This window comes from Aristolochia californica, unplaced genomic scaffold (assembly GCF_029961685.1).
Source record: "Aristolochia californica isolate CCGP_79_NKW_82.1479 unplaced genomic scaffold, dmAriCali1.0.hap1 SCAF_6, whole genome shotgun sequence".
NCBI classification, from domain to species: domain Eukaryota; kingdom Viridiplantae; phylum Streptophyta; class Magnoliopsida; order Piperales; family Aristolochiaceae; genus Aristolochia; species Aristolochia californica.
The window spans coordinates 8,200,500-8,208,695 of NW_027182257.1; positions in this window are offsets into that span (position 1 = coordinate 8,200,500).

Here is an 8,196-nt window from a genome sequence, read left to right on the forward strand (position 1 = left end):
TTTCTTTATTTTTCTATATTTTGTCTTTCTTTTGTTTTTCTTTCTTTTTCTGTTCTTTCATTCTTTCTTTATGTTTTATTTTTTCTTTCTTTATTTCTTCTTCTTTTCTTACTTCTTATTTCTTTCTATGTGCTTTTTTATTTGTTCTTTCTTGTTTCTTTCTCTCTTTCTTGTTTTTTCTTTATTCAAACATTTTTTTCTTTCTTTCTTGTTTCTTTCTTTCAATCTTTTGGTTTCTTTCATTCATGTTTCTTTCCATACCTTTGTCACTCTTTCTTCCTTTCTAAAGTTGAAGAAATGAAGAAAGAAACAGGGCAAAAAGAATAAATGAAACATAAACAATGAACAAAGAAACAAAAAAGAACGAAAGAGAACGAAGAAATAAGGAAAGAAGAAAGAAAGAAAAACAAACAAACAAACAAACAAACAAACAAACAAACAAATAAACAAGAAAAAAAAACAACAAGGAATAAATAAAGAAATTAGGCCCATCGAAAGAAATAAGAAAGAAGAAAAGAAGAAGAAAGAAACATGAAATGTAGATAGAAAGAAGAAAGAAATAAATAAATAAAAAGAAATAAATAAAGAAAGAAAGAAAAAAATGGAATGAAGAAGAAAGGAGGAAAGAAGGAAAAAAGAAGAAAGAAAGAAGCAAAAGGAAGGAATGAAAGAAATAATGAAAGAAAGTTGAAGAAATGAAGAAATAAACAGGGAAAAAAGAATGAAAGAAAGAAACAAAAAAGAACAAAAGAGAGAACAAAGAAATAAAAAAAATAAGAAAGAAAAAGAAAGAAAGAAACAAGAGGGAATAAATAAATAAATAAGGCACTTTGAAAGAAATAAGAAAAGAAGAAAAGAAGAAAAAAGAAGGAAACAAGATAGAAATAAAAAAAATTAGAAATAAAGGAAGAAAGAATCAGAATACATGAAAATAGAAATGAAACAAACAAACATGAAAGAAAGATGGAAAGAAGAAAAAAGAAAGAAGGAAGAAGGAAGTAAGAAAAAAGAGAGAAAGAAGGAAAGAGGAAATAAACAAGAAAGAAAGAAACAAGAAATAAACATAGAAAGAAGAAAGAAAGAAAGAAAGAAAGAAAGAAAGAAATAAAGGGAAAGGGAAAGGGAAAGAAGAAGGAAATAAAAATAATAAGAAAGAAAGAAATAAAAAGGGACAATGGAAAGAAGAATGAAATAAAAAGAATAAGAAAGAACAAAAGAAATAAAGAAATAAAGAAAGTTCTTTCTTCTTTCTATCTTTCTTTATTTTTCTATATTTTGTCTTTCTTTTTTTTTCTTTCTTTTTCTGTTCTTTCTTTCTTTTTAATGTTTTATTTTTTCTTTCTTTATTTCTACTTCTTTTCTTACTTCTTATTTCTTTCAATGTGCTTTTTTATTTGTTCTTTCTTGTTTCTTTCTCTCTTTCTTGTTTTTTCTTTATTCAAACATTTTTTTTCTTTCTTTCTTGTTTATTTCTTTCAAACTTTTGGTTTCTTTTATTCATGTTTCTTTCCATACCTTTGTCATTCTTTCTTCCTTTCTAAAGTTAAAGAAATGAAGAAAGAAACAGGGCAAAAAGAATAAATGAAACATAAACAATGAACAAAGAAACAAAAAAGAACGAAAGAGAACGAAGAAATAAGGAAAGAAGAAAGAAAAAAACAAACAAACAAACAAACAAACAAGAAAAAAAAAACAAGAAGGAATAAATAAAGAAATTAGGCCCATCGAAAGAAATAAGAAAGAAGAAAAGAAGAAGAAAGAAACATGAAAAGTAGATAGAAAGAAGAAAGAAATAAATAAATAAAAAGAAATAAATAAAGAAAGAAAGACAAAATAGAATGAAGAAGAAAGGATGAAAGAAGGAAAAAAGAAGAAAGAAAGAAGCAAAAGGAAGGAATGAAAGAAATAATGAAAGAAAGTTGAAGAAATGAAGAAATAAACAGGGAAAAAAGAATGAAAGAAAGAAACAAAAAAGAACAAAAGAGAGAACAAAGAAATAAAAAAAATAAGAAAGAAAAAGAAAGAAAGAGACAAGAAGGAATAAATAAATAAGGCACTTTGAAAGAAATAAGGAAGAAGAAAAGAAGAAGAAAGAAGGAAACAAGATAGAAATAAAAAAAAATTAGAAATAAAGGAAGAAAGAATCAGAATAAATGAAAATTGAAATGAAACAAACAAACATGAAAGAAAGATGGAAAGAAGAAAAAAGAAAGAAGGAAGAAGGAAGTAAGAAAAAAGAGAGAAAGAAGGAAAGAGGAAATAAACAAGAAAGAAAGAAACAAGAAAAAAACATAGAAAGAAGAAAGAAAGAAAGAAAGAAAGAAAGGGAAAGGAAAAGGGAAAGAAGAAGGAAATAAAAATAATAAGAAAGAAAGAAATAAAAAGGGACAATGGAAAGAAGAATGAAATAAAAAGAATAAGAAAGAACAAAAGAAATAAAGAAATAAAGAAAGTTCTTTCTTCTTTCTATCATTCTTTATTTTTCTATATTTTGTCTTTCTTTTGTTTTTATTTCTTTTTCTGGTCTTTCTTTCTTTTTTATGTTTTATTTTTTCTTTTTTTATTTCCTCTTCTTTTCTTACTTCTTATTTCTTTCTATGTGCTTTTTTATTTGTTCTTTCTTGCTTCTTTCTTTCTTTCTTGTTTTTTCTTTATTCAAACATTTTTTTCTTTCTTTCTTGTTTCTTTCTTTCAATCTTTTGGTTTCTTTCCTTCATGTTTCTTTCCATACCTTTGTCATTCTTTCTTCCTTTCTATAGTTGAAGAAATGAAGAAAGAAACAGGGCAAAAAGAATAAATGAAACATAAACAATGAACAAAGAAACAAAAAAGAACAAAAGAGAACGAAGAAATAAGGAAAGAAGAAAGAAAGAAAAACAAACAAACAAACAAAAACAAGAAGGAATAAATAAAGAAATTAGGCTCATCGAAAGAAATAAGAAAGAAGAAAAGAAGAAGAAAGAAACGAAATGTAGATAGAAAGAAGAAATAAATAAATAAATAAAAAGAAATTAATAAAGAAAGAAAGACAAAAATAGAATGAAGAAGAAAGGAGGAAAGAAGGAAAAAAGAAGAAAGAAAGAAGCAAAAGAAAGGAATGAAAGAAATAATGAAAGAAAGTTGAAGAAATGAAGAAATAAACAGGGAAAAAAGAATGAAAGAAAGAAACAAAAAAGAACAAAAGAGAGAACAAAGAAATAAAAAAATAAGAAATAAAAAGAAAGAAAGAGACAAGAAGGAATAAATAAATAAATAAATAAGGCACTTTGAAAGAAATAAGAAAGAAGAAAAGAAGAAGAAAGAAGGAAACAAGATAGAAATAAAAAAAAGTTAGAAATAAAGGAAGAAAGAATTAGAATAAATGAAAATAGAAATAAAACAAACAAACATGAAAGAAAGATGGAAAGAAGAAAAAAGAAAGAAGGAAGAAGGAAGTAAGAAAAAAGAGAGAAAGAAGGAAAGAGGAAATAAACAAGAAAGAAAGAAACAAGAAATAAAGAAAGAAAGAAGAAAGAAAGAAAGAAAGAAAGGGAAAGGGAAAGGGAAAGAAGAAGGAAATAAAAATAATAAGAAAGAAAGAAATAAAAAGGGACAATGGAAAGACGAATGAAATAAAAATAATAAGAAAGAACAAAAGAAATAAAGAAGTATAGAAAGAAGACAGAAAGAATGAAAGAAAGACGAAATATAGAAAGAAAGAAGAAAAAATAATGGAAGAAGAAAGAAAGAAAGAAAGCAAAAAGAAACATAAATAGAAGGAAGAAAAAAGAAATGAAATTATAATGGAACAGAGAAAGTATTTCTAGATTTCGTCTTTCTTTCTATATTTCATTTTACTGTCTATATTTCAACTTTCTTTTCATATTTCATTTTTCTTTCTATATGTTAAATTACTTTCGATATTTCATCTTTCTTTCTATATTTCATTTTACTTTCTATATTTTTCCTTTCTTTCTATATTTCATATTTTTTTCTATATTTCATTTTACTTTCTATTTTTCAACTTTCTTTGTATATTCACTTTACTTTCTATATTTCTTCTTTCTTTCTTTATTTCATTATACTTTCTATACTTCATTTTAATTTTTTTAATTTTTATATTATTAATTTTAATTTATATATTTCATCTTTCTTTCAATATTTTATTTTAATTTCTATATTTCATCAGTCTTTCTATATTTCACCAGTCTTTCTGTATTTTATTTTTCCTTCTATATTTCATCTTTCTTTCTATTTTTTTATCTTTCTTTCTATATTTCATCTCTTTTTCTATATTTTATTTTACTCTCTATATTTCAACTTTCTTACTATATTTTGTTTTATTTTTCTATATTTTGCTTTCTATATTTCATCTTTATTTCTATATTTCATTTTACTTTCTATTTTTCATTTAACTTTCTATATTTAATTTTACTTTCTATATTTCATCTTTCTTTCTATATTTCATTTAACTTTCTATATTTCATCTTTCTTTCTAAATTTCGTTATACTTTCTATATTTCAACTTTCTTTCTATATTTCGTTTTACTTTCTATCTTTCATCTTTATTTCTAGATTTCATCTTTCTTTTTATATTTCATTTTCTTTCTAGATTTCATTTTACTTTCTATATTTCTTCTTTCTTTCTAAATTTCATTTTACTTTCTATACGTCATATTTCTTTATATATTTCATTTTACTTTCTATATTTCATTTTACTTTCTATATTTCATCTTTCTTTCTATATTTCATTTTCTTTCTAGATTTCGTCTTTCTTTCTATAGTTCATTTTACTATCTATATTTCAACTTTCTTTTCATATTTCATTTTTCTTTCTATATTTCCTATTACTTTCGATATTTCATCATTCTTTCTATATTTCATTTTACTTTATATTTTTCAACTTTCTTTATTTATTCATTTTACTTTCTATATTTCTTCTTTCTTTATTTATTTCATTTTACTTTCTATACTTCATTTTTCTTTTTTATTTCTTTTTTTGTACTTAATTTTACTTTCTATATTTCATCTTCCTTTCTATATTTCAGTTTACTTTCTATATTTCATCTGTCTTTCTATATTTCATCTGATTTTCAATATTTCATCTGTCTTTCTGTATTTCATCATTCCTTCTATATTTCTTCTTTCTTTCTATATTTCATCTGTTTTTCTATATTTTATTTTACTTTCTATATTTTATCTTTGCTTTCTATATTTCTTTTTTCTTTCTATATTTCAACTTTCTTTCTATATTTTATTTTACTTTCTATCTTTCATCTTTATTTCTATATTTCATCTTTCTTTCTATATTTCTTGTTTCTTTCTATATTTCATTTTACTTTCTATATTTCATCTTTCTTTCTACATTTCATTTTACTTTCTATATTTCTGTTTTATTTCTATATTTCGTTTTACTTTCTATATTTCATCTTTCTTTCTATATTTCATTTTACTTTCTATATTTCAACTTCATTTCAAATATTAATTTCTCTTTCTTTATTTCATATTTCTTTCTAAATTTCATTTTACTTCCTATATATCATCTTTCTTTCTATATTTCATTTTACTTTCTATATTTCACTTTTCTTTCTGCATTTCATTTTTCTTGAAGAAACAAGGAAGAAAAAAATAAATATAGAAAGATAGAAACAAGAATAAAAGAAACAATAAAAAAGAGAAGAAAAAAATAAAAAAAAAGAAAGAAAGAAGGAAAGAAGAAGAAATAATTAAGAATAGATAAAGAAGAAGAAAGAAATGAGAAGAAAGTAAAAATGAAACTAGAAAGAGAGAGAATAAAAAAAGAAAGAAGAATGAATGAATGAAAGAAGAAGGAAAAAAGACAATTGGATAATGAAGGAAGAAAAGGGGGAAAATGAAAAAACAAATCTATAGGAGGGAAGAAAAAAGAGGAAAAGGAAAGAAAGGGATAAATGAAAAAAAAGAGAGTAGAAAAAAAGATATTGAAGGGAAATTGGGGGAAATGAGGAAATAATTAAAAAAGAACAATAGGAGGAGAAATATATAATAAGAAAGAGAATACGAGAAAGGAAAATTTAAAAACAAAAGTGAAGAAAAAAAGAAAATGTTAAAGGGAAAATATGAAACAAATACATGGAAAAAAATAAGGAATGATAAATATGAAAAAAGAGGAGAATGAAAAAGAGAGAAAAAGAAAAGGATAAAAGGAGGAGAAAGAAAACGAAAAAATAAGCATAGGAGGAGAAGGAAAATGAAAATTAAGGAAAAAGGAAAAAAAGAGAAAAGAGGAAAAGAAGGAGAAGACGGGAGAAAAGGGAAGTAAGATAAAAAGAAAGAGAAAAAGAAGAAACAAACAAACATTGAAAATTAAAGAAAAAAATAAAAAATGAAAGAAATAAATAAAAAATGAAAAATAAAGAAAGAAGAAATAAAAAAAGAAAGAGAAAAATAAACAAGAAAGAATACATAAATAAATAAGACACATTGAAAAAAAAATAAAGAAGAAAAGAAGAAACAAACAAACAAACAAGTCAGAAGAAAGAATAAAAAAGTAAAAATTAAAAAATGAAACTTATAGGAAGAAAGAAGACAAAAATAAAGAAAAAATGAAAAAAATGAAAAAAGAAAAACTAAAGAATCTAGAAAGAAAGAAAGAAAAAACAAAAGAAAGACAAAATATAGAAAGAAAGTAAGATAAAAAGAAGAAAGATAGATAGACAGAATAAGGACCCAAAAAAAAAAAAAAAAAAACAAAAAAACAAGAAACAAGATAGAAAGAAAGATGAAAATAAACAAGATAGAGACAAGAAAAGAGGAAGAAAGAAGATGAAAGAAAGAAAAAATATAATAAAAGTGAAAGAAGAGAAAATAAAGAATCAAGAAAGAATGAAGAAAGAAAGAGTAAAGAAAGATTAAAGAAACAAAGAAAGAAATAGGATTAAAAAAGATGAAGAAACAAACAAACAAACAAAAGAAAGACAAAAGATAGAAACAAAGAAGATGAAAGAAAGAAAGACAAAAGAAAAAAAATGAAAGAAGAGAAAAGAAAGAATCAATAAGGAAAGAAACAAGAAAGATTAAAGAAAGAAAGAAAGAAAGAATGAATGAATGATTAAAAAGAAAAGGAAAAATAAAAATAAAAAATAAAGAAAACAAAAAAATAAAGACAAATCATTGTAACAAAGAAAGATGGGAAAAAGAAAGATTGATAGATAGGAAGAATAAGAAAAAAAGAAAAAAAGAAACAAAAACGCAAGAAACAAGATAGAAATAAAGATTAAAATAAAAAAGAAAGACAGAAGAAGAGAGGGAGAAAGAAATAAAGAAAGAAGAACAAAGAAAGAAATAAAGAAAGAACAAAGAAAGAAATTGGAAAGATTGAAAGAAAGCTGAAGAAATTAAGAAAGAAATCAGGAAAAATAAATGAAAGAAACATAAACAATAAAAGAAATAAAAAAAAGAACAAATGAGAGAATGAAGAAATAAAGAGAAAATAATAAATAAAGAAATAAGGCACATTGAAAGAAATAAGAAAGAAGAAAAGAAGAAGAAAGAAATAATCAAGATAGAAATAAAGAAGAAAACATCAGAATGAAAGAAGAAACAAACAAACAAACAAACAAGAAAGAAAGAAGGAAAGAAGAAACAAGAAACAAGAAACAAGAAACAGGGAAGAAGGAAGTATGAAATAAGAGAGAAAAAAGGAAATAAGACATAAAAGTTGAAAGAAAGAAGAAACAAAGATAGAAAGAAGAAAGAAAGAAAGAAAGAAAGAAAAAAGAAATAAAGAAAGAAAGAAGACATAAAGAAAGAAAGAAAGAAAGAAAGAAAGAAAGAAAGAAAAAAACAAAAAAGTACAAATAAAAAGGCACATAGAAATAAATAATTAATATGGAAAGAAGAAGAAAGAAAAAATCACAGTAGAAACAAACAAACAAAAAACAACAAGTCAGAAAGAAAGAATAAGAAATAAAAAAATAAAGAAATAAAAAATAAAATAGAAAGAAAGAAAGAATGAAAGAAAGGAGGCAAAAAAAGAAAAAGAATGAAAGAAAGAAAGAAAAAAATAGAAAAAAAGAAAGAATCAAGACAAAAAATGCAAGAAGAAAAACAAGAAACAACGAAACAAAGATGAAGAAAGAAAGAAACATAAGAAAGATATAAGGCAAGAAACAAGAGAGGAAGAATGATGAAAGAAAGAAAAACGATAGACGAAAGAAAAAAGTAAGAAATATAGAA